General features: G+C 38.9%; 1 long non-coding RNA gene across 1 annotated transcript in view; it reads right to left on the bottom strand.

Moving 5' to 3' along the window:
* Positions 1-1056: 1056 nt before the first annotated feature.
* The window catches only part of LOC141563447 (uncharacterized), an 89030-nt gene continuing 63364 nt past the window's right edge, over positions 1057-26722 (bottom strand). The window contains exon 3 of the long non-coding RNA XR_012488421.1: positions 1057-1756. This is a non-coding gene — a long non-coding RNA (uncharacterized LOC141563447). The remainder of the gene's footprint in view (positions 1757-26722) is intronic.

The raw sequence follows: 26722 nt of genomic DNA, 5'->3' as shown, positions 1-26722 counted from the left end.
CTCCGTGGCAGAGAATGTATTGTCTATCCTTCTTCCATCATTGCCGATCTCTAAAACTTACAGTGGACAATGTTTCTTTTCTTCCACAGGGTGGATTCTAAGACGCTTTATATCCTTAGCTGTGGATAATGCCTCGAGTGAATGAACCAGACAGGAAGGGAAATTAGAAGTGCTTCCATGCACACAAATATCTCTGTAATCAGTAATAAGAGAGAAAATACAGAAGCAAGGTCCATAATTTATGGCAAGCAGAGGGCAGAAAAGGAAGTTTTAAAGGCCTGCTCAAGTTGTCACTAAAACACCATTTCATTGTTTTTTGTTTGTTTTAAGGAACTGACCCAAATGGGCAATTTCTATTGCACACCCCCCTGAAGTGCAAGCTTTTCATGTTTTCCATGAGGAACAGAAAACGCCCGCCTGCCACTTTGGGGCCCACCTTTATATGGCTGTTTGTAAATGTTTAAGTCAGCTTAATGGATGTAAATGAGCACTCCTGCCTGATGCATATCAATCACAACCCAACCTTGTTCAAACTATCCAACCAAAGGCCATTTTTTCCTGCATGGGTGACGATGCTCTCAGTTGGGTCTGAAAGTGATTCTCTCGGGAGATAATCCCTAACCGAAAGGGACACCACTTTGTCTCCGCGGCCTTCCTAGAACACGGCACTAGAACGTCGCCCTAACTAAGAGGTTTCCTACTGGGGCGAGTGTCCCGGGAATACGCACTTGGCGGACTCTGCAATGGCAGGAGCGTAATTCTAATGCAGGAAGGAAGGGACGTGTGCAGAAAGGAAGACTATGGGCTGAGGGAGAGAGAACAAGAATAGCATGAGGGGAAAAAGTCACAATCTTAGAGATGAAAACCAGCGGGACCTTGGCTCGCCAAGGCCTCCTCACGCTTTACAGAAGGGGAAGCCGCTGGGGGGAGGGGTCCCAGAACTGGCAGCGGCTAAGCCAGAAGCTGCCCCAGATTTCCTGAGTCCAATTTCAGTATTCGCTACAATTTTGCACTTCACGGAGGACCGAGACGCTGAGAAAACAAGAAAACTCAGCATTTAAGGCTATAATCTCCTTTATTCCAAAAATAAATATTTCACCTTTGAATTGATAGATTACAAATCCCGAGAGGCGCAGGGACACACGGTCCCGCGGGGAAGCGTGTGTGAGTCATGGCAATCACGCTGGGGGGCAGGGCGGCGGAAAGCTGAGTCAGACAGGGTTATGGCACGCAGAGTTCTCCTTCTCCGGTGGAGTTACACAGACCTCGGTTTTAGAAAGAAACACTCCCTTTTTAAGTCTGAAAGGCACATGAAGTGGACCACAAGGTGTATGGCACATTCACTGATATACATTTCCTATTACATTCCAGGAGAACTGAGAGACTTTAATCAGGGGCAAGGCGGGAGGAGACTGGGCGCCAGGCTCGGGAGCATCCGGGCCTCCCCCAGCGGAAGCCGCCGCCCCCTCTCGGCTCCTCTCTGCCTCCCCGCTTTCCTCCTGACAGGGGCTCACTCGGTGGTGGCGGGGCGCGTGGCCACGTACACGAACACCACGATCAGGAGCACCACCACGGCCAGCGTGGGCAGCACCACCGTGGTGATCTGCTGCCGGGCCTCCTGCATGGCCTGCTTCCGCTCCTTCTTATCTTTCGAAGTCTCCTTCTTGGGCTTGCCTTTGAGCTGCCTCATCCTGAGCAGCTCCCCAGAAGCGGCCCCGCTCCTCCTCTCTCAAGCGCACTGCTACTGAGGGAAGACCTACAAGCAAGAAGAGAGGACACATCTTTTAAGTGGGGCTGCTGAGAGCACCTGCCACCCTCACTGGGAGCACGCCCCCCACGGACTGCCCCGCCGGCCGCCTGGCAAGGCAGCTACATCTCATTAACGCATCGTTCCCCCTAGCTTCCCAGAGAACATTCCATCACTTCCTGCCTCCTGACCCAGACCCTTCCGTTTAATTAAGAATACGTCCTGAAAGCCTCAAGACCGTGATTTCAGGAATCTCGGTAAAGGAGGCTTCCCTCCTCTCTGGCGATGGACCCAAAGGGTGGAGGGAGGCCCTTGTGGTCCCACATGGCAATGTGTTTCATTTAACTGTACTTGTGGGGGCCGCTAGGTGGCGCTGTGGGTAAAGCACCAGCCCTGAAGGCAGGAGGACCCGAGTTCAAATTTGACCTCAGTCACTTTCACTCATAGCCCTGTGACCTCAGGCAAGTCACTTAACCCCATTGCTTCAGGGAAAAAAATTGTACTTCTGGTTTATAAGGAAGTCAGCAGAACCAAAAGTGCTACAAATACTACTAAATACTAAAATAATATGTAACACAGATGCAACAGTTATGTTTAAGTACGTATGTCCAAACCTCTCACTCAAAGAGGAGGAATAATTTAACCAAAGACGTAAGCGTCAGAGTCCGGATCTTTTCTAATACCCCGCGGAACTGGGTTAGATCACAGTATCTAACGGGAGAAGCGTCCATTAGGCCCGAGGTACAGAGTGGAGTAAGGAGCTCTAAAAGCTAACCAGCGGTTTGTTCGATCCGAGACAACAGAGCGTTCCTGACCGAACAGGGGAATCACGTGGTCGGACGCGCACTAGGGAAACGACGACGGAGGGGGTTCCGAGTGGCGAGACCAGGTGGGAAGTCCTCACAACCGTCCAGATCGGTGACGGCCCGAAACGGATCGGTGACAATGTGAAGGGAGAAAAGGGCCAGATGTCAGAGACGCTGGTTGTGGAGGCTACAAGGGCCAAAAAGATAGAACTGAAGCTAATGCCCCGGTGAAGAAACCGGGAGACTGGAGGAATAAGGGTACCCGGACAAAAGTGAGGAAGATTGGATGAGGGGAAGATTCGAGGGGAAAAGTGAGTCCATACACCCACAGGGTGACCACACAACGTTAACTTGTGATCCAGCAACACCTCTGAGAGATCATAAAAAGTGGAAAAGGACCTACGTGGGCAAAACTACTTACAGCGCCCCATTTCATGGCGGCAAATATCAGAACTGGAGAATGGCTGAGCAAGCTCTGTTATGGGAACATAATGGAAACCGCTGTGAAATAGGAGAAGAACAGGCAGATTTCGAACCGCCAACGCACAGATCGAGGCAAAGTGAAAGGAGAACCAGAAACCTCGTGCGCAGTGTCAGCACCGTGGGACGGTCACCTACGAATGACGTGGGTCTTCTCAGCACGCAAGGATCCAAGACAAGTACAAAAGACTCACAAAGGAAAATGCTCCTCGCAACCAGCTAAGAACAAAAAGCTCAGACCAAAGTGTACTTCTTTCACGTTATCCTTTTTCATGGCTTTTTCTCTTTTGATGTTTCTTCTTCCACAATTGTGACTAATAGGAAAAGGTTTCCCGTGATAGCACATGTATAACTAATACTAAACTGCCTCCCATTTTTGGAAGAGGGGAGAAAAGAGAGGGAGGGAGAAAATTTAGAATTCAGAATCTTCTAAAAATGAATGCTAAAAATTGTCTTCACAGGTAATTGGGGAAAAAATAAGATAAGGTATTGAGTTCAATTTTGGACATTTTGGTTAAAGATGTCTTTGGGATATGTAGTTGAAAACATACAATAATCAATACACGGATTTATAGATCTAGAAGACATCTGTGATAGAGATAATAGTTAAATCAAGGACAGCTGATAAGGCTACTTGGAATATGGAGAGAAAAGTGAAAAAAAGGACTAGGACACAACTTTTCCAATTAGGAGATAGGGTGAGCAGGAAAAGTCAGAAAGAAGAATGAACATGTACCTAGTCATCAGGAGATCAATGGTAACTTTGGACAGAACTGTTTCAGTTGAGTGACAAGGGCCTGTATATGTAGAGAAATCTGCTAACCTTAAAGTGCTATATCAGCATTAGATATTATTACTCCCATTACTGCTCAAGGACTCACAGATAATAGGTGGAAATCAGGACTCCTAGTTTGTACTGCCAGTGTTTATTTATTGACTCCAAATGATGTCAGTTCAACAAAAACCAGAACCTAAGGACACAACTCAAGGTTCTCAACTCCCACCTAAAAATAAGGAAGCAAGAATGAAGTGAGGGGAATTGTATATGTGTGTGTGTGCGCACTTAGATTTTCAAGAAACAAACCATTTGCAGTAACTTTTTCCAGTGTTTAGAGGTTCATCATACTTTAGAAAACAACTTTTATACAAATTCTTTTATATAACGCAAAAGATACCTTGCAGAAACTTCCATACAGACACTACTTAGGGGTGTGGGGGAGAGGGAGAAACAAGATTATTCAGCTGAGAGGGTGTTCTAAAATATAATAAAAATCTGGATATAAACAGCTATTGCTGCTTTACTTCCTTAGAAGCTGCTGGAACTTTCTCATGTAATTCTATGGGATATTCAAAGGTACTAGCCACAGTGATGACTAACTCTTGTACATTTATACTGTAAATTCAAAAGTGACTGGAGCTTTAAAAATTTTTTAAGAAATATAAGTAACCAGCTGCTCCAGCTCGCTTAGAGCTGGTTAGGATTTCAAGGACAAACAAATATGCTTGGAGTCTAAATGGCAATACATGTATCAGCTGGTCTCTGCTGAACACCACAGAGCAGAGATCCTCCTTTTGTGCACTCCCCTTGAAAGGGGAGGGGAATGCTCTGCGGATGCGGGAAGAAGCCCACTCTGTCTGCCACCCTCCACACCAAAGAGAATCCTCCCAAACCCAATGGCTTGGGACTGTGACAGTGAGCTTGGGCTTTCACACATCACAAAAGACTCTGGCTCCAGGGTCAGAAAAGGTGCGTCAAAATCCTGCCTCTCACTATAACTTAGTCTCTGGGTGACTTCAAACAAATCCCTGCCACTTTCTGGCCCCCAGTTTCCTTATCTATAATAAAATGAGATTAGACTAAATTTTTTCAGCTCTTAAGTTTATGATCCTATGAAACCTTTCAGCATTTCCACTCTCATCCCTCAAGGGGGCAGTCTTGAACACTGAGGCTCTAGGATAAAATGTAAACTTTTCAGGTTGGTATTTCATGCATTTTAAAATCTGGCTCCAGGTTTATTGCACATTTTTCTCTTTCATGCACTCTGTCACAGCTCAACCAGTGGCTGTTCCTTGGATTTAGCACTCCATCTCCCATCTCCATACCTTTGCTCTCATGTCGAGTGCACTCCCTTTCTAGCTTCCATCTTTTAGAATCCCTAACTTTTTTTATGACTCAGCTCAGGGTACAGCGAGGTGGTATTGGGCACAGAGTCCTAAACCAAGAATCAGGGAGACCCAAGTTCCGATCCAGCCTCAGAAACTTACTAGTTGTGCAATTGGGCAAGTTATCTAACTCCTCCTGCTATAGTTTTCCCATCTGTAAAATGGGATAATAGCCCCTTATCTCTCTGGGTTGTAATATGGATAAAAGAAGATATTTGTTAAAGCAGTTGGCAAACCTTAAAGTGTCATATAGATGTTGCTATTGTTGTTGTCATCCTATCACCATCTCTCCAGAAGCCTTTTCTGAGGCTCTATACCTGCAGTGCTTAGCACTGGAACCGGCTCATAATAAGCACTTAATAATGCCTGAGTGCTTACTGACTGATCCCTTTATTTGTTAATAATCACTCCAACCTTCCAAATTATCACAAATGTACATAATCAGCAAAAACTGATTAGAAGTATGCAAGAACTGTGCTTGCTAAATGATGGTCATACTGTTAGAGCAAATAAAATAATACAAATAATACAAAGGAAAATGTAACAGGGCTTAAGAGAGCTGTCTAGACAACATGTTCTAGGAAGTCACGATGACAGAATACTTTCAGCTGGAGTGTGGGGGTGGAGAGGGAATCAAGGACAGCTTCTAGTAAGGGATGGCACCTGTGCTGAGCCTTAAAGGAAAAGAAGGTGTTTAGCAAGTAAAGAGGAGGAAGAGAAAATGACTGGCTCACTGTGTTTGATGAAGCAGGTCTGTAATCTCTGCTGATGAAGGAAGCTGAAACTAGTGAATTGTTTGACTGGAAATTCTGTGCTGAAATGGGCAAGAGAGGATTGAGCAGTGGTGAGATATCCAGAAATATGGGGCAGAAGGAGGGGTCTGCAAATGGTCTCTGCATTCCAGTCTGAACAAGACAGGGAGGAACCCAGTCTCCAAATCACAAACAATGGTGATCAATTCCTCTGAGTTTAAGGATTTATGTGTGAATTCATTATTTTTATTCCTGCTTATTTATCTGATCATTTGTTTTTATGATAGTTGCTAAGCTTAGGATGAAAATAAAGGGAGAGGAGGCTTCATAGTCCATGCTCTCCCCCATTCTCTAACAATCCTGTCTGACAATAGCATCACTTTCTACAGATTTTACTCCCCATTTATCTTTCCTTTTCTGGACTTTACCTCCTCAGTAGCAGCCTTCCCTTTTAAGCTCCGTCAGGAAAGGGACTGTCTTTTGCCTCTTTTTGGATCCTCATCTCTTAAACTAGAGCTTGGTATGCTTGTTTTTGAGTCATTTTTCAAGTGTTATCTGACTCTTCATGACCCTATTTGGGGTTTTCTTGGCAAAGTCACTGAAGTAGTTTGCCATTTCCTTCTCCTGATCATTTTTCAGATGAGGAAACTAAGGCAAAAGGGGATCACACAACTAGTTAAGTGCCTTAGGTTGGATTTGAACTCAGAAAAATGAGTCTTCCTAAATCCAGGATTATCTAGTCTACCATATAGGTACTTAATGTTTGCTAATTGACTGAAGATCTCCCTATTGGCCAGTCCTTTAGTTCACTATTTCTTTAGTGGGCTCAGTCCTGCTTAACTTCACTTCTAAATGGACTTTGTCCTTTCTTTCTATTCCTCAACAGAAACCTTGCACCCTTTCAGGGGCAGTCCCCACCCACCCATCCCTTGACCCTGACTCCTTGGGAATAGGTGGTTTCTTTGTACGTGTGTCCCTAGAGTTCAGCACTAAGTGTGGTGTGGAGTGAATGTGATATCTCTAGTCCTCACCTTCCTTCTGCGCTACAGACACATTTCTAACGGCCTACATCCCATCTCTACCCAGACACCCCACTGGAACCTCAAGCCCAGAATGTCAAAAACCAAGCTCATTATCTCACCTCAAAATCCACTCTTCCTCTGGCATCTCACTTCCTGACAAATGGTGCCATTCAGTCCCTCCCACTTTCATAAATTTGAAGCTATCTTTTCTCTCCTTTCACCTCTCATATATGATTAGTTATAAGTCCTGCCAATTGCTCTCACATCTGTCACCACTTTTATTCTCATTGCCACTGCCCGAGTACAAGTCCCCATTACAACCTGCCTCTCTTCTTGTTCCCTCTCTCTCCTTCCCACCCATCTGTCCTTTGTATCACTATCAGAAAAATCTTTCTAATGCACAGATCAAGTCACCTTACACCTCTGCCACTGGCTGTTAAGGAAAGCTCAAACTTGGCTGCCTGGCATCCAGAGCCATACACAATCGTGTCAATCTACTTTTCTGGCTTAATCTCATTATTTCCCTCCATGTGCTTTACACTCCTTCCCAAAGGGAAGATTCCTTGCTACCTGAATACTAAGGCATGTCTGCCTACCATGGGCCAGGCTGTGCCCAATTTCTTTTGCCTTTCTTCTCTCTTTTTGCTTTCCCAACTCAAAAACTAAAGTCTGGGCTGGTCCATGCTTCACTCATTTGGACCTCACACATCATACTTTGTTTTGTGACTCCTGTAGCTTTCCAAGGGCAGGGGCTGCATCTTATTTTTGAACTTCATAGATACTCTTTTCCTAACATAGTAGTCTACATACATGCATAATAAAGTTGGAAAATATTGTTAAATATACATGTTAAGTGAAACGACAGCAAAAAGATGGTAGGTGTTCAATGTCCCATCATTCTGGAGATAGATTTCTCATATAGATATGGGTGCATGCAGGACTGAGAAGATACAGGATGCTTTCCATCCTGGGTGGATACAGCATAGCCACAAATATATGGCCTACTTGTGGAGATTTGGACAGATGACTACATATATAAATTGTCTCGGCTACTAGCTCCCCTTTCCTCAGTTATCTCCTTGCCAGATGCAGGAATGAAGTACTAATCCACATTCTCCATCATCCTACACAGCAGATACAATTAGTTAGCAGGACAGGAACCTCAGTTTTTATAAACTTTACCTGGTAGCAAAAGAGAGGCCTTCCATTCAATGAAAAATACATATAATTGACTGACAGCCTGAGCCTCAAAGGTTCTAGTTACATAGGGTATCTAATGTAAATCATCTGTTAGCACGGCATTCTTTCTTTTGGGTCTAGACTTCTGTTTAAAGAGAAGTCCTAGTGAGGAAACTTCCTCTCCCAATACACATCGACAACTGTATTCTAACTCAGTCTTTTCAAAGGGTCGCCTGATGGCATTTAAAAAGCTGATTTCACCAGGGTCACATAGTCACAGGAAGGCTGAGACTGGCCCCTATGGCAGGGCTTGGGTAAGGTCATTTAGCAAACTTACTAGGTTCAAGGACCAATCAGTGAAAGGCAGCCAATTACCAATACAAGGAATTTGAGTTTAGCATAAATTTACCCCCAAAGTACAGAATAACAGAAAAACTATGGAAAAAGTCAAGCTCTTCCCTTGATGAAGCAATTTCCCATACCAAGAATTGATCCAGGAACAAGATTGCCTGAAGCATGATCCCTCATCAGCCATGGTAGGACAAGATCTCCCACGAAGAATATGTATATAGTGGACAGTGACATGATATGTCTTTGAAGGAGTCTATGCAATTACCTCTGTCCCAACATGAGATAGTAACAGTGGCCACAAGATTTCAATTTTAACTAAGGTAGACTTGAGTAAAAATATAGAAGTCCTAATAATTTCATCTTGAGTTCAAATAAAATATGTATACAGGGTCATCTGCAAGGTCACTATCCCCTGGCATAATACCTATGGTCCAGTTTTAGTATGACTATCCTAGAAAGATGGGATCCAATTTTAATCTAATGTTGATGTTGCTATCAATAAAATTATTTCTGATAAAAAATGTTATAAAGCAAACAAACAATATTAAAGCAAATATGAATAGTTTCTCCAAAGAGACTTTTCCTTGGAATAGAAATAAATGATTCTGCTTTCTTTCTAACTCCATACCTACTCTTCTTCAATATACCATAACTACCTGTACTAGAAAAAAAAAAGAAAAAACCCCAAACAACACCCAGAGAAAACATCCTTCAACAAAGTCTTTCAGATCGTTTTTTAAAAAAGAGAATAGCTAAGAAGATGTCTGAAAAGACTCTATCTTTTTAAAATCAGGAATACAGAGAAACATATGACAAATAAAAGGCAGGGAAAAAAAATCCAAAAAAAAGAAAAAAAAAAAAAAACCCTCAAATAAAACTTTGCCATCTCTTCTCTTCCTAGTGTCATTATCATAACATTAAACAGAAGAGTGGCTGGCAAAGCTCCCACACTTGATATGTGAAGAAGAAAGCCGTCTTAGGTAAGAGGAGACATAAATTCAGCACTGCAGAGCTAGCTGCAAACCTCTGCTCTTTGGTTCATCACATGCAGCTGCTTCGTTTTATGTCCATGGTATTTAGCAATAATGTTTTTTCCTCCCCAGCTTACCAAAGATCCAGGAAGAAATGCTAGGGAAATTAGGAAAAGTGTGACTTGTGACATTGTTAAATACCTGCCGATGACACAGGCGCCTTCTCCCATGGAAAGACAAGAGCCACGAGTACCCCTTCTCCCCCACCGCCTGTGCACATACATGCTGGGTCAATGAATGCCTCCTAGACTCTGAGTTGGAAAGGCTTTGGAGCTACCTCTCATCCAATCTAGCAAGCCCCTTAGGATACCCTAAAAAGTTGGCAAGCCAAGGATCACAGGATTTAGAATAGCTTACAACTAAAACTGTCCTTTTTGAAAATAGAGAAGCAAGGAATGAGGGAAAGGTCTGTGGAGAACTCAGTTAACTATAAACAGTCCAGCTCTATGTCCTTTTTGGTTGCTGTTGGTGGGTGCCTCAATCATGTCTGACTTTTTGTGACTCCAGGGACCATGCTGTCCATAGGGCTTTCATGGCAAAGACACTGAAGTAGTGTGCCATTTCCTTCTCCAATGGGCTTAAGACAAACAGGTTAAGTGACTTGCTTAGGGTCACACAGTTAGTGTCTGAAGTTGGATTTTAATTCAGTTCTTCCTGACTCCGGATCCAATACCTATTCCACTGAGCCACCTAGATGCCTCCTATGTCCTTTATTTCCAGGTAAAAGTCAAACTGCTCTGTATCAACCAACAATTCTTTATTCTATGACAGTTTAAGAAAAAAATCAGCTATCTCAAGTATTTTGGTAATGATGATAATCTATTTCACAGATGACAAGTCAAAAAAAAAAAGGGGGAAGAAATAAGAAAAATAGTATAATTTCCTATAAAAGGGCTTGAGGTCTTAGACAATTAGCTTCAACTCAGTTTTTACTGGCTTCCAGCTGCCTGCCCTCATCTCTACCACCACCAAATGAAGACCAACTGCCAATGGACAGGCAGATAAGCCCAAGAACTCTTATCTACTATAGCAACAGAACTCCCTCTCCTAGTCTCCACCTTTCTGCCACTCCCTGACCCCCTACACCCAGGACTAGCTCTTTCCAACCTGGCTCATAAAGACATAGTCCATCTCCTTGTGGCAATATGGCCTGACAGCTTCCTTTACTGGTCCCCTGATTCTCCCTTTCCTCAAGCCTCCTATTCCTTGACAATATTTAAAATAGGCCAATTAATAACCCTACAATGACTCTAAGTGTTTAAGTAAAAGGTAGAGTCAATTGATGTGACAAACTTCATTGCTATGTTATTTTAAGAAACTGCCACAGCCAACCCAGCCTTCAGCAATCACTCTGATAACTCAGCAGTCATCAATAGGGGGGCAAGACCCTCTACTAGCAAAAAGATTACACCTTTGTGAAAACTCAGGTGAAGGTTAGTTAGCACTTTTTAGGAATAAAGTATTTTCAAATTAAGATATGGACACTGTTTTTTGGACATAATACTACTGCACAGTTAACAAAATACAGCACAGGGTAAACATAACTTTTATAGATATCACCCTTCCTGATGTCATTAGTCCTCTTAAAAAACAAAGAACACGCAACAAATTTTATATGTACTTTGACATCCAAAAATTCATGTCACTCTCTTTTGTAAGATGTTTATTTTATTTTGGTGGTTTGGAAATGACCCCATATTAACCTCTGAGGTATACTAGTATATTGAATTTATCAGAGAGTCAACCAACTCTCCCAATCAGCTAGGAATTTTAGAAAGATAATGTACACATTCCCATTCTATAGATGAATATTATAATTAAAAGGTGGAAGAAAGAGACCCAGTACTCTAATCCTGAATCTATCATTCATTAGCTGTGTGACCTTAGGAAAGTCATAACCTTTCAATGACTGTTTTCTAACTGCTGGAGCTAATATTCTGTTTTAACTAGGCCTGATAACAAGCCTGGATCATGTTATCAAATGAGGTCACAGCCATAAAAGATCTACAAAAACTATGTATTATACATTGTTGGTGGAGTTGTGAAAGAGTCCAGCCATTCTGGAGAGCAATTTGGAACTATGCCCAAAAAGTTATCAAACTGTGCATACCCTTTGATCCAGCATTGCTGCTATTGGGCTTATATCCCAAAGAAATACTGAGGAGGGGAAAGGGACCTGTATGTGCCAAAATGTTTGTGGCAGCTCTTTTCGTAGTGGCTAGAAACTGGAAGATGAATGGATGTCCATCAATTGGAGAATGGCTGGGTAAATTATAGTATATGAAGATTATGGAATATTATTGCTCTGTAAGAAATGACCAGCAGGAGGAATACAGAGAGGCTTGGAGAGACTTACATCAACTGATGCTGAGTGAAATGAATAGAACTAGAAGATTGCTGTACACTTCAATGTTGTATGAAGACGTATTCTGATGGAAGTGGAAATCTTCAACATAAAGAAGATCCAACTCACTTCCAGTTGATCAATGATGGACAGAAACAACTACATCCAGCGAAGGAACATTGGGAATTGAATGTAAACTGTTAGCACTACGGTCTATCTACCCAGGTTACTTATACCTTCGGAATCTAATACTTATTGTGCAACAAGAAAATGGTATTTACACACATATATTGTATCTAGGTTATATTGTAACACATGTAAAATGTATGGGATTGCCTGTCATGAAGGGGAGGGAGTAGAGGGAAGGGGGGATAATTTGGAAAAAATGCATACAAGGGATAATGTTATAAAAAAAAATTTATAAAATTTAAAAAAACAAAACTATGTATTATTATTACCCAGACACACTCTTCTTCTGCCCAATCCTGTGCATGGTTTCCTTATCTGGATCCATTATTGCATTTAGTTTAAAAAAAAAAAAAAATCTTTAAAATATGCTTGTCAGCAAAATTGTTCCTTTAAGGGAAAAAGGAAAACTAGACAACACCTAAAAAAAAAAAAAAAAAAAAAAAAAAAAAAAAGTCCCTGGTCCTCTGGATATAGGAACTGCAGTGAAGCAGTTCCTTACATACCAAACAACAAAAATCCTGACATTTATATAGTGCTTTCCATATACTATCTCATTTGAACCTCAAACCTGTGAGCAAGATACTACTGGTATTATTGAATCCACTTTACAGATAGGGAAACTGAGGCTAGAAGAGGGTAAATATATTGCCTCATGGTCAGAGTAGGTTTTGCTAAGTCTCTCTGATTCCTTTTCACAATGTTCACTATACTGGGCTAAGGTTTTTCTTTTTTTTTCCCCCCCTTACAACACAAACTTCATTAACGACCCAGAGATCATAGGCATAGTTGTTTATGGCATCCCTAAAAAGGAAAATCCATCTCAAAGCTAAATTGCAGTAAGTTAATTACATATTCCGGTTGATGGCAGAAATATTGAGGGAGAGAATGTTTTTATGAGCTGTCAAGTGAGAATCAGAGAAAGCCCTTCCCCAAACTGGCAAATCCTGAGGATGACAAGGAAATGAGTCCTGAAGGTTTATGGCATGTGGTTTTCAGAGAAAGGCAATTATTGCTTACTCATCCACCCCCCTGCCCACCCAGGTTTTCTCTGAGGGGTTTCCTCAAAGGACCTGGAAAACAACTCTATGAGCACAGCCTTATGTCATAATAGGACAACTGTCCATCTACAAAACATGATTTCAGAAGTGCTGAAAAGGTTCCCCAATCTCATCCTCTCCCCCCATAATGACCCCCTTCTGGCATGAAATGACTAAAATTCCATCACTAGAAAGCTCTGTTATTTAGATTAAGATTTTGATCCCTATAAAATACAAATAAACCTAAGGAAAGGTTACTATTTAAGCTTCAGGAGTTAATTAGCCTTTAGTGTCAATGAGTTCTAGGTTCTTCCCAGAATACATGTTTTAAAAGGGGATGAAATTATTTAGAGAGAGAAAGAGAGGTAGAAACTGAAATAGAAAGATACACACAGACAGACAGAAATGTGGATGGGGTGGGGGTGGGAAGGAGGAGGAGAACATAAAAGTACTGGGTTCATAGCAACACAAAAAAGAGAATTAGGAGAATTAGGAATACCATAGACAACTTTCACCATAGACACCTTCACATTTTCTCCTATATCTTCATAATATCATTAAGCTAAAGGAAGCTCTATTAACATAGGATTTATTAAGAGTCCTGTAGACTCACTGCCACCTGAGGCAGACCTCCTGGGTTTCACCTGATTTAGATTAGTATAGATAGTTGGGCAGTAGAAAATAGCAATTGCTATTACTTATTTATCTTTTTCCCCCAATGGATTTGAACTGAAATTTTTTTTTTAAATGATATTTTTATTTTCCTCAGTTACATGTAAAACAAATTTTTACATTTGTTTTTAAAACAGTAAGTTTCAGATTTTTCTCCCTCCCCACTTTCCCTCATTGAGAAGACACATGTTGAAGTCATGCAAAACATTTCTATAAAAATCACATGCTAAAAGAAAACAAGACCCCCCCCAAAAAAATAAACAAAAAAAGTTTTAAAAAATTATATTATGTGTGTGTGTGTGTGTGTGTGTGTGTGTGTGTGTGTGTGTGTGTGTGTGTGTGTCAATCTATACTCGGGCATACTCAATTCCTTCTCTGGATATGGATAGCATTTTTCATCCTTAAGTCCTACAGAGTTGTCTTGTACTATTGTATTCTGAGGATAGTTATATCATTCACAGTTAATCATTTTACAATATTACCATTATTTTATACACAGAACATTTCACTTTGCATCAGCTCATAGAAGTCTTTCCAGGTTTTTCTGAGGGCTTACTGTCTCCCACAGAACAATAATATTCTACCACATACCACAGTTTATTCAGCCATTCCCCAATTGATGAGCATCCCCTCAATTTCCAATTCTTTGCGCTGAGAAAAGAGATGCTATACATATTTTTTGTACAAATTGGTCCTTTTCCTTAAAAAAAAAATCTTTTGGAATTCATGCCTCGTCATAGTATTATTAGGTCAAAGGATATGAAGATTTTATAGCTCTTTGGACTTAGTTCATATGTTTTAATCATTTATTAATTGGGAAATGGCTCTTATATTTTATAAATTTGACTTAGCTCCCTCTACATTTGAGAAATAAGTAACTTGTTTCATCAGAGTAATTTGTTTCAAAATTCTTTTCACAGATACTATTGTTAATTGTATTTCTCCCCTGTATATTCTATTCTCTCTCACCTTGTCCCTCCTCAAGTGTTTTGAGTATTTCACAAATGAAATGAAAGATTATGAAAATTTCACAAAAAGTATTTCACAAATACTATTGCTAATTGTATTTCTCCCCTGTGTATTCTATTCTCTCATCCTGTCCCTCCTCAAAAGTGTTTTGCTTCTAACTATCCCCTTCCTCAATATGCTCTCTTTTCTATCATCTTACTCCCTCTTTACATCTCCCCCCCCCCACTTTCCTGCAGGCTAAGATAGCTTTCTATACCCATATTGGGTTACTATTCATTTATCTAATAAGTTTATAATCACCTTGTGATTTGTAGTACAAGAATGATCCCCATTTTACAGAGGAGGAAACAGAGATTCTACAAAGTTAAATGAGTTGCCCAAGATTTTATAAAATTTGAAGGCAGATCTCAGTGCTCTCAATGAGCCTCACACCAAATTTGGTGTTTCCCAAACTTGACAGGAAAGTAAGTCAACTTGGGGGAATTTGGGAAGTAACGGACAATACTAAAATCAGTTCAAAATATCCAAAGCAGAACTCATCATTTTTTCCCCAAAACCCAACTCCTCTTCTGAATTTCCTTATTTCAGTTGAGGATGCCATCTATCCTTCTAAGTCATTTAAGGTTTTTACAACTTTTGAGCAGTTCATGACTTCCCACTCTCACTTACCTCACACATTCAATAAGTAGGATGTTGCACCAATTCCTACAATTACAAGGATTTATTAAGCATCTTTCACATCTGCTCCCCTTTTCAGACTCACACTCATCAATCTAGTTACAAAGAGCCTCACCTGAACTTCTTCGATAGCTTTCTAAAGGATGCCGCTCCATCTCTCCACTCTTCAATCTGCCCTCCACATTACTTTCAGAATGATGTTACTAAAACACAGGTCTAATCCAGTTTCTCTGTTTCTCAATTAATTTTATTGACCTATGAACTTTACAGTGAAATTCAAATTCTTCTATTTAGTGTCAAAAACTCTTCAGAATCTGCCTCGAACCCATCCTTTCTGACTTGTTCTATATTATTCATCTTTGATCTTTGGAGATGACTCCCTTCTGCTATCTGGTAACACTGGCTTCCTTGCTATTCCTTTAGTACTAAGGTTTATCTCCTGAGTATTTTCCTTTGCTGCAATCTGTCCCTTTTCATTTCAACTCCTAGTTTACCAGGCTTCTTTCAAATCTCAGCAAAAGGAACATGATGGGAAAAAAAAAGCCTTTTCAAGTCTTGCTTCCCTTCAGAGATTATCCCCAATATATGCATTTTGTCTGTGCATCATTGCTGGCATATTGTCTCCCCCACCAGACTGGGAACTCCTTAAGAACAAGGGCTGTATTTTTTTTTCTTTCCTTGTATCCCAAAAGCATTTAGCAAGATGCCTTGTATATAATAGGCATTTAATAAATGCTACTTCATTAATAGCAGTTCATGCTCTCTGTAATCTAGCCAAACTAGTTTTTTATTCATAACATTACTATCTTATTTTCATGCCTTTAAGCAGACTGAAGGATCCTACTTTGTTTAAAAGTTCAGCTAACATACCCATTAGTGACCTTTCCTCACTCCTTTTAAAGTACTAAAGCCCCCTTGCCAAAATTTTTAATTATTTGCAAATGCTTTTTCTTGTTAACTTGTGTTCTAACCTTACAAATGTGAAATCCTTTTTTCCCCATGTTTTAATATTTTTATTTTCCCCAATTACATGCAAAATATTTTTTACATTTGCTTTTAATATTGAGTTCCGGATTCTCTCCCTTCCTCCCTATATGCTCCTCACCACTGAGAAGGCAATATAAAGTTATGCAAAATATTTCCATAAAAAAGTCATGTTGCAAAAGAAAACTTGGATCCTTCCATTTCACCCCCCCAAAAAAAAAATCCTCTAGAAAAAAAAAAAAATTTAAGAAAAAAGTATGTTTTTGTATTTGTATTCAGACATAATCAGTTCTTTCTCTTTGTATGGATAGCATTTTTTCATCATAAGTCCTTCAAAATACTGATGAGAGTAGCAAAGTCATTTACAGCTGATCATCCTACAACATTGCTATTATTTTATACATACAGTATACTTCAATTGCTTGAGCTTCCAGAGGCTTTTCCAGGTAGGACATGAAATCCTTGAGAGCAGAGAATGTTTTATTTGTTTGTCTCCTCTGCTCCTAGGACAGTATAGGACAGAATGGCCTTAATAAAAACAAAATGCTTGTTGACTGATTGATGGGCCTACCAAATGCCTAATCCCAAGATCCAGCCATATTTCCCATAAAGAACATTAGAAATTATAACGACCATCTGACACATCCTCTGGATCATTCTTGTAAACCTCATACTCTAATCATCTCTGCTCTTTTCTCTATGATGATTACCACTTCCCTCCATCCTGCAGGTGAAAAATCAAAAGAGATAGGGGATTTGAGATAGGAAGAGGGAGGAGGGAGAAGAGGGGGAAGAGGGGGAGGAGGGGGAAGAGGGGGAGGAGGGAGGGAAGGAGGGGGAAGAGGAGGAAATTCGTCTTTCCAACCAAAAACCTGCTTTATTAAAGTAGTAAAGGGTAAAGCTGTAATAGTTATTTAACCTGGACAATTATTAATTAATGAGTATTCTGTTATGATTCCAAAGGGAAACAACCTGACAATAGTCTCAGCACACCTCTCATCTTAGAATATGTTTTCCTAGAAGAAACACCTAGGGAGGAAAGTATGAAGTGTCAGAAAGCCAAGACTGGGAACACAAAGGGTTTAGGCTAAAGAGATCCTAGAATCCACCAAGTGTTTTTAGTTGTGTTGCTGTCATGTAAATGAAATCTTGTAATGACCGTGTTAGCACCCTGGATACCTTAGAAGCAGCCAGAGTCAGGAGAAGCAAAAGTGCTTGGTCTTTATGGGCAGAACTGAAGGGAACGGATACAGGATCTCCATGACCTCTTCTCTTCGTCTCTGGCCCCAAAATGACTCTGGCTAGTCTCCCTGCTCCTTCTAGCCCCTCCTACAATTCTCTGTATGCACCAAACGATTGGGCCAGAACAGAATAGTGGGAAGGGCCATTTTCCAATCATATGCTTATAGAGTATTGTCCAATCAGTAATTAGCCTTAAGTGCTCAGTTGTCCAACATCAGCCCTTTACAAAATCTGATGTAGATCAAGCTCAGGGATTTCTAAATGAATTGTGATCCAGGGAACTCAGGATCTAGCTAATATGAAGATATCTAACCAAAAGCCCCTCTCACATTAAGGAACCTACTTATCTGAAATAAATTAATCTAATCAGTCCAAGTTCATTGGTTAGCCAATTGCTCTATTAGAATAGAATAGATCAATATTATTAATAATATTTATTATCTAACTAATTATTATAGTGTTATATAGTAATAACTATTATTTATTATATATAATATAATGACATTATTTTAATAATAATTATGATTATGAGAATAATTGCTTTCCAGAGGTGGAAAGGCAAAAATCTGAAGGATCCTCTCTGGGCCCTAGTTTCTTTTCTTTAATTTTTTTTTTTTTAATATTGCCTACATTTCCCAACATAATCCTCTCCCTCAGAGTCATCCTTTATGATAAAGGAGAAAAAAAAGATATAAAAAAAAAAAAATTCAACAAACTCAACCAGCACATCCATCCATGTCTCTTCTTTGGGGTCAAACTAATTTCTAATGTTCTTTGTCCACTCACTCTTTCCATTAACAATGTTATATTCATTTGTATACACATACACTCAGGTATGTGCATACACATACACACACACACACACATACATACACACACAGAATACATTTCTGTATAGAAACATACATTATATATTATACACACATATATGGTTTTCCTATCTGTGCTTCATTTTTGCCTCAGTTCACATGTCTTTCCTTGATTCTCTGAAGTCATCATATTCAACGGTTTCTTACAGAACAATAATATTCCTTTACATTTATATACCACAGTCTATTAACTTAATCCTCAAACAATGGGCATCTACTTTATTTCCAATTCTTCACTAACTACAAAAAAGTCAAAATATCAATATTTTGTTGTATAGAGTCTTTATTTTTATTAATTTACAAAGGGAGATGGGAGTAGCCTAAGAACTGAAACTGGCCATTGATGTATTCCATTGTGAAGGGGAAATCTACTCAAGAGCAAATTATGAAATTAAAGATAACATTTTACAGAGAGGGACAGAGAAAAGTGTTGCTTATCACAGGATCATATAAATGGAATTAAAAGGAACCTTAGATATGTTTCAGAGATATTTCCATTAAGGTAGGGTAGATGGATAAAATGTTTTTTTTCTACTTTAAAGACAGGTCTATGTAAAGAATCAGTGCTAAAACAAGAAGATTATATGATGATCAACAGTGATGGATTTGATTCTTTTCAACAATGAGATGATTCAAGGCAATTCCAATAGACATGTGATGGAAAGTACCATCCACATCCAGAGACAGAACTAGGGAGACTGAATGTGGTCAAAGCATAGTATTTTTACCATTGGGGTGGGGATGGGGGCATGAGGGGAATGTTGTTATTTGCTTGTTTTCGCATGGATTTTTCCCCCCTTTTGATCTGGTTTTTTCTTGTGTAGCATGATGAATATGGAAATATGTCTAGAAGAATTGCACATGTGTAACTTGTATTACAATAGGAAGAAGTGAGGGGAAGGAGAAAAATTTGGAATACAAGGGTTTGCAAAGGTAAATTCAAAACTATTTGAAAAAATAAAAAGCTATTAAAATTAAAAAAAAAAAGAATGCTAACATCTCTAATTTCAGTATCCTTTGTCCCAGAAAAAAATACAATGATAAATTCTTATTCTTTATTTATTCTTTTTTTATTCACTATAAGAATAAGTAATTTAAAATTTTTATTCATGCTTTTTGTATGTATAGGAGTCATTTATATATCCTTCCACCCATCCCCTTTCCCCTCCCCACCTCTTTAACAATCCAACTTTCTGGCTGAGTATTCAGCACTCTGCCCCAGTAGTGTCCCAGTTTTCTGCCATAAGGAAAGAAATACATTTGATATATTGTCTAGGGCCATGATGGTCATTCAAATTTCTAAGAATTCGATTTATCATTTCTTTCATTTACTTTCTTGTAGGAATTGTGCACATTATTCTCTTGGTTCTGCTTACATCTGCAGTTCCATACATTCACTTTTCCAATTCTGCGCCTTTCTTTACACCATTCTCTTTCCCTGAAAAACTTTCTCCCACTCCTTTTTTGCCTATGAAATCCTGTCCAGTTTTTAAAGTTCCATTCAAATGCCACACCATGAAATCTTCCCCCACTTTGCTCAGTTGATTATGATCATTTCCTCAGGGATCTCCCATGATAGGATCATTGTGGTTCTTTCATACAATTCCCATGTAAAATTTTCAGACTATTATAGATTAATAGTTATTTGTGTATATTTTTCATTTCCTTCCTAGAATCTAATTTCCCTGAAGGGGCTAAACTTTGTCTCTACCCTTGCAGCCATTTCACAGAATTGGAATATTTCAGAATTGGGTCAGTACCTCACCTCATCAGCAATCCATCGCCTCCAACCTGAGAGAAATGATTATCAACTAATTATTGAATCAAGAACAATGGTTTGGTTTTTTTTCCCCCTTTCTACCTCCTCATCCGGGAATCAACCAGTGCAGGGAAATCTTTTTCTAAAGACTTACCCAAGCTAACGATCTAATCAAAGAGAGAAAAGAAATTCAGATTTAAGCTAATAGGTAGATCTCAGCTCATTGTGATTAGAGTTTATAGGTTTATAGATCTGAGAAAAATGTGGATTCTCCTTTTTATCAGACAGGGCATAGGGAAATTATTGTGCCTTTGATCAAGACACTTAATTGTTAAGAGTCTTTGATCCAAGGTACCCTCAAGACTCTCTCTGTAATATAGCCCACTTCTCATTGTAATGTTCATTTTCTCATTAATCATTAACAATGAGAATTGACTGACACCCTCAGGAAAGCCTGCATATGGTACAGGCACAGGACTGCCCAATATGGCGTGCCCTCATCAAAGAGGGTGCAGTGCTTTATGAGCAAAGCAGAAGGGAATTAGCCCAAAGGAGCTCTAGATGCTCAAAATTAGAGAAGCCATCCTAAAACTTCATAGTAGCAGAGCACTCCAAGCTGGCACACTAAGTCTAACAAAGTGATGTACTTACTCTTTAAGAACAAAGGACCTCCCCTCACCATCACCACCAGGACATTATGAACTGTGAGCTCACCACCATGAGGGGTTTTTGCATTAGAGAGTGTCAGCTAGGTGGTGCAGTGGATGGAATACCAGCCCTGAAGTCAGGAAGACTTGAGTTCAAATCTAGCCTCAGATAATTAATATTTCCTAGCTGTGTGACCCTGGGCAAGTCACTTAACCCCAAATGCCTCCATAAAACAACAACAATAATAATAATAATAATAATTAATAATAATCTGTTAGCTTTATTAATAAAATTATTAAACTATCCAGAAACTGTCTCTCAAACTTTTAGAATATTACATACTCATAGCCCCCCAAAGAATCCTTACTTAGGCTTGCTCAAATAGTTACTTCCCTTCTGCTTTAAGAACTTCAAAGAAAGGGGACCCACACTTTACCAAGGCAGTCCAACTTTTGAATGGTGCTAACTATTGGAAACTATCTTTCCTAGACATTAAACCTAAAGTGTGTCCTGGCAACTTCCAATGACTGTTTCTAACTCTGTTCTCCGGGACCAAACAGAATAAGTTCACGTTCTTTTACACATGACTTTCCTTTAACAATCTGGAAGATTGCTATTATGTCCCCCCTCCAACTCTTCCCCAGTTTAGTCTTAAAATCTCCCTAACTCAACCCATCTTCCCAGTGTTTGAATTTGATTTTCTCTATCGTTCTTCTATATGTAACAACCTTCACTTTATCAATGGCTTTTCTAAAATGTGCTGCTCAAAAGAGAATACAATAATCCAGATGTGCTCTGACCAGGAGATGACTGTGCAACTATTAGCTACTGACTCCCAGAAGTCAGCTCTCTCTGAAGTTAGCCTAAGATAGCTCTACTGGCTACCAATTCACCCCTTTCACTCATAAGGAGGATACAGCCCACTAAAATCCAAGGCCTGTTTTTAGACAAACTGTTGCCTAACATGCCTCTCTGAATCTGTATTTGTGAAGCTGATCTCTCTAAACTCAATCACAAGACTAATTTACATTTATTTCTATTAAATTTCATTTTATTAGATCTGGTCCAATGTTATAGCCTGTCCATTTTTCTGCATCCTGACTGTGTGTTAGCTTTCAGTGAGTCAACAACTCAATTTAACTCCAATTTTCTTGACAAATACCTTTATTAAAACATTATCATTGGGTCCCATAAACTCTGTCTTGAGAGGTAAAAGCTTTTAGCTGAGAACAAGGTGTTCATCCATTTATTAGAGTAGCACACAAAATAAAATCACAGTATAATGACTATTTTCACCAAAAATCATATGCCCAAAGCAAAAATGATATATTTTTTATTCTTGTTTTCTTTTCTCTCTGTCTGTTTCTCTCTCTCTGCACCCTCCTCAATGCTTTATAGCTATGCAACCTCTTAATAGTCCACATTTAGAAATGCAAACTCTACAAATAGCTAAGAATGTCAAATGTAAGTGAGGTAGGGAGAGAGAAAAAAGAAAAGCCTCTACCTCAAGATGATTTTAAACAACTATCTGAAGCAGATTTACTGGTTTTCTAGTAAAAACAAAAATGAGGAACTGCTTGGGCACAACAGAGTAGGGAGAATACACCATATCACCTGGCTGAACTCTCCCTTTCATTTTCTGCTTCTAAGATTTTTCAAGGGTAATTTCCCAGTTGATCCTCATTTAAAATCTCTTTTTCTTCAAAGACAAATTCAACAAGCATTTATTTAACAACTATTGTGCACAGAGACCTTGGAAAGCAACATAGTTTAATTTCTGGTTAAGACATTCCTTATCTTCAGGAAGTTTGAAATCCCATTTCTTTACTAGCAATCAGCTCAGTTCAATTCAATTCAATAAGCTCATGCTTATATATAGCAATGGAAGATGGTGGTGAAGGGGGCAGAATGGTATTAATGTGGTACAACTACCATGCTTCTGTGTTTTACTTCAACCTTTACCTGATTCATATCACTCCTACTCTGTGTCTTCTTGGTGCTTACATAATTATAATTAGTACTACATCAACCGGCACTTTTTGATATATAGTTGATCCGAATATGGTTTATGCTACCCCACCTCCATTGAAAGGTTTGTATAAAACCTCAGTGTTGCATTTTACTATGTTCCTAGTTCCACTCATTTTTATCATAATTGCTCTCTTTGTGACAAATACAAGGGAAACAGAAATGATAAAAATGAGGAAAGCACCTTTGAAAGAAATGTAAAATATAAAACCCTTTCAAAGTAAACATTTTTTGATATATGGTAATTTTGTGTAATTATTAGGATAAATTTGTGGGTTTTTTTCTCTCCTCAAAGAGATTTCATCTTTGGTATAAGACCTATTAGCAGGATCAATACAGTGTACCTCAAATGGTCTTCATCTGGTATGCTCCCTCAAACTAGATTTATAAATGACTTGAGGTTGAAGAACCTATATCATACTTCCTATAATTATGTTTGAAATTTAACTTGTACATCTCTTGTATATTGTTTCTGCCCCATAGCCCAATCCCCACCCATGTCATAATAGGAGCTGCTAAAGGACAAACATATATGGTTTTTTTTTCTTTGTTTCCCCAGCACTTAGCACAGTAACTGGCACATCAAAAGCTCTTAATAAACATTCATTGACCGAAAGTTCTAAAGTCAGTACAGCTAAAGCAGAATTTCTTAAACTTTTTCCACTTGCATAAAGGCATATAAAATGGGCATACAAATCAAACATATACTGACAATAAATCATAATTTTGCAACTTCCACATTCAGTTACATATGGCGTCATGAACCACAATTTAAGAAGCTGGGATCTAAAGGATGTTTCTTAGGATGAGCCTCTAAAACATTCCTGGGATTCTCTTAGTTGAGAGAGAAAGTAGATTAAGGAACCAGGTAGACTAATGATATCCTGGGAGAACTACTATCTACAAATACTTGTGTACAGAGGCTCTCCTATAAGAAAATTTTAGTTTAAATTTCCCTCAGAGGCTCCCTATCCTAAAGTGTAAATTGAGAACATTGTCTACTAGGACACCAGAGAGTAGGAGTAAGGAAGACAAACGTTTCAAAACTGTTACTGCCTACCCTTTTCTGGAAAACCTCCAGAACCCAAGATTGTATTTCTAGATTAAAATGACTTCCATGGTTGTTGAGACTCATGAAATCATATATCCAGTGTTCCATTCATTTATAACAGCTGAAAATTATTAGACTAGGTGAATATAAATGCCAATTGTTTCTCTTTTGCTCAGAAACCCTGAGGGTCTTTTTCTACCAGACTGATTTTTTAAAAAACTAGATTAAAAGGCCATTCACTACCTCCTTTCTTACCTAGCCTAAATCATAGAAAGTGCCTCAGTTAAACTAAGACCTGTCAAAGACTTCAGCTTAAAAAGACCTACATCCTCCACTGCATCCAGGGCCCTTTGCAGTTGTTCAGATCTATCTTGCCATTGGACCCAGATGGCTCCAGGAGAAAATGAGCCTTGATCACTGTGCACAGCTCTCCCTCACTTAAATCCAAATTATTTGCATGGAACAGCATCACCTCCCTGTGTGATGACATTGTTCCAGAATGAGGAACAAACAATAACAAGCTGTACCTATAGTTCCTCCAGGGCTTTTCATTCTTCACAATTCTTGTGCCCATCTTTCCCATAAATTGACCCACAGGATACACAGATCACACAACAAAGATCAAGAACTTTAGAGATCCAAAGAGTTCCATATGAAAAGATGCTCCAAGTCATTATTAATCAGAGAAATGCAAATAAAAACAACTCTGAGATACCAGTACACACCTGTCAGATTGGCTAACAACAAATAATGATGAATGTTGGAGGGGATGTGGGAAAATTGGGACACTGATGCATTGTTGATGGAATTGTGAACATATCCAGCCATTCTGGAGAGAAATTTGGAACTATGCTCAAAAAGTTATCAAACTGTGCATACCCTTTGACCCACCAGTGCTACTACTGGGCTTATATCCCAAAGAGATCTTAAAGAAGGGAAAGGGACCTGTATGTGCAAGAATGTTTGTGGCAGCCCTCTTTGTGGTGGCCAGAAACTGGAAACTGAGTGGATGCCCATCAGTTGGAGATTGGCTGAATAAATTGCAGTATATGAATATTATGGAATATTATTGTTCTGTAAGAAATGACCAGCAGGAGGAATACAGAGAGGCTTGGAGAGACTTACATGAACAGCTGCTGAGTGAAACGAGCAGGACCAGGAGATCATTGTATACTTCAACAACAATACTATATGATGATTAATTCTGATGGACGTGGTCCTCTCAAACAATGAGATGAGCCAAATCAGTTCCAACTGAGCAGTAATGAACTGAACCAGCTACACCCAGCGAAAGGACTCTGGGAGTTGACTGTGAACCACTACATAGAATACCCAGTCCCTCTATTTTTGTCTGCCTACATTTTTTACTTCCTTCACAGGCTAATTGTACACTGTTTCAAAGTCCAATTCTTTTTGTACAGCAAAATAACTGTTTGGACATGTATACATATATTGTATTTAACATATATTTTAACATATTTAACATGTATTGATTAACCTGCCATCTGGGGGAAGGGGTGAGGGGAAGGAGGGGAAAAGTTGAAACAAAAGGTTTTGCAATTGTCAATGCTGGAAAATTACTTATGCATAAAATTTTTGTAAAAATAAAAATAAAAAGGAAATTTAAAAAAAAAAAAGAAAAGAAAAAGAACTAAGATAGGGAAAACTTGAAAATTGATTAACTACTGTATCATAAAGAGATGATAAAAGAGGGGAAAAGACCCATGTGGGCAGAAACATTTGTAACAGCCTTTTTGTAGTTTCAAGGAATTGGGAATAGCTGAATTTTTCATCTCCATACATTTGTGCCGATCATCCTTTAAGCTTAGAATGAATTCCTTTTCTCACCTTAATATATTAAAATCTCTCTCTCTTTCTTCACAATCTTCTACAGGAAGTTTTCCCCAATACCCCAAACTGCTAATATCTTTCCCCCCTAATCATCTTTTATTTATATTTGTATTTATATTTCTCTTTAAATTTATTTGGTATTTATTAATACATGAAGTTTATTGTCAAAAACTTCTTGAGAAGTTATTACTCTATTCTTTATATATGCATCACAAGCACCTGACAAAGTGGCAGGTATATAGTAGACACTTAATGAAATGCTTGTTGATTGATAAGTCTTAGTCACATCTCTTGTTGCCTTAGCAGGACATTCTATAGTGCATAATAAATGTCTATTAAAAAAATTTTTTTGAAACTGAGTGCCATGAAGATATATTGAACAAATATGGTCCCCAAAGAGATGAGGAATCACCTTCCTTGTAGATTTAGAGGACTATAGGTGTGGAACAAGACATATAATGTCTGACATGACTGATATGTTAGTTCTGAACTGCCTTTTTTTTGTTTGTTTTGTTATAAAGGATGCCTCTGACAGGATGAGTAAGAATGGAAATATCAGGAAGTTAAAATTATATAAAAATAAAATAACAACTTTGAAAAAAATAACAATCCTATTAATAATCTAAACCATTTAAAGGAAAAACAACATGTCCATTTGAGTTCACATGCATATAACAGAAATAACTAAATTTAGCAGTCATTTTCCCATCTTAACTATGGTGCATATTTTGGAACATTTGAATCTCCAGAAAATCAAAATTGTAGGTCCCTCAAGTGGCAACAACTCAAGAAGCATGGTGGACACAAGAATAATAGATACACTTTCAATGATGATCTTGTATTCAAAATGTGAAATAAGGATTATCAATG

This window comes from Sminthopsis crassicaudata, chromosome 3 (genome assembly GCF_048593235.1).
Source record: "Sminthopsis crassicaudata isolate SCR6 chromosome 3, ASM4859323v1, whole genome shotgun sequence".
NCBI lineage: Eukaryota > Metazoa > Chordata > Mammalia > Dasyuromorphia > Dasyuridae > Sminthopsis > Sminthopsis crassicaudata.
The sequence above is the reverse complement of the archived record's forward strand: the minus strand, read 5'-3'. Positions and strand labels throughout refer to the sequence as shown.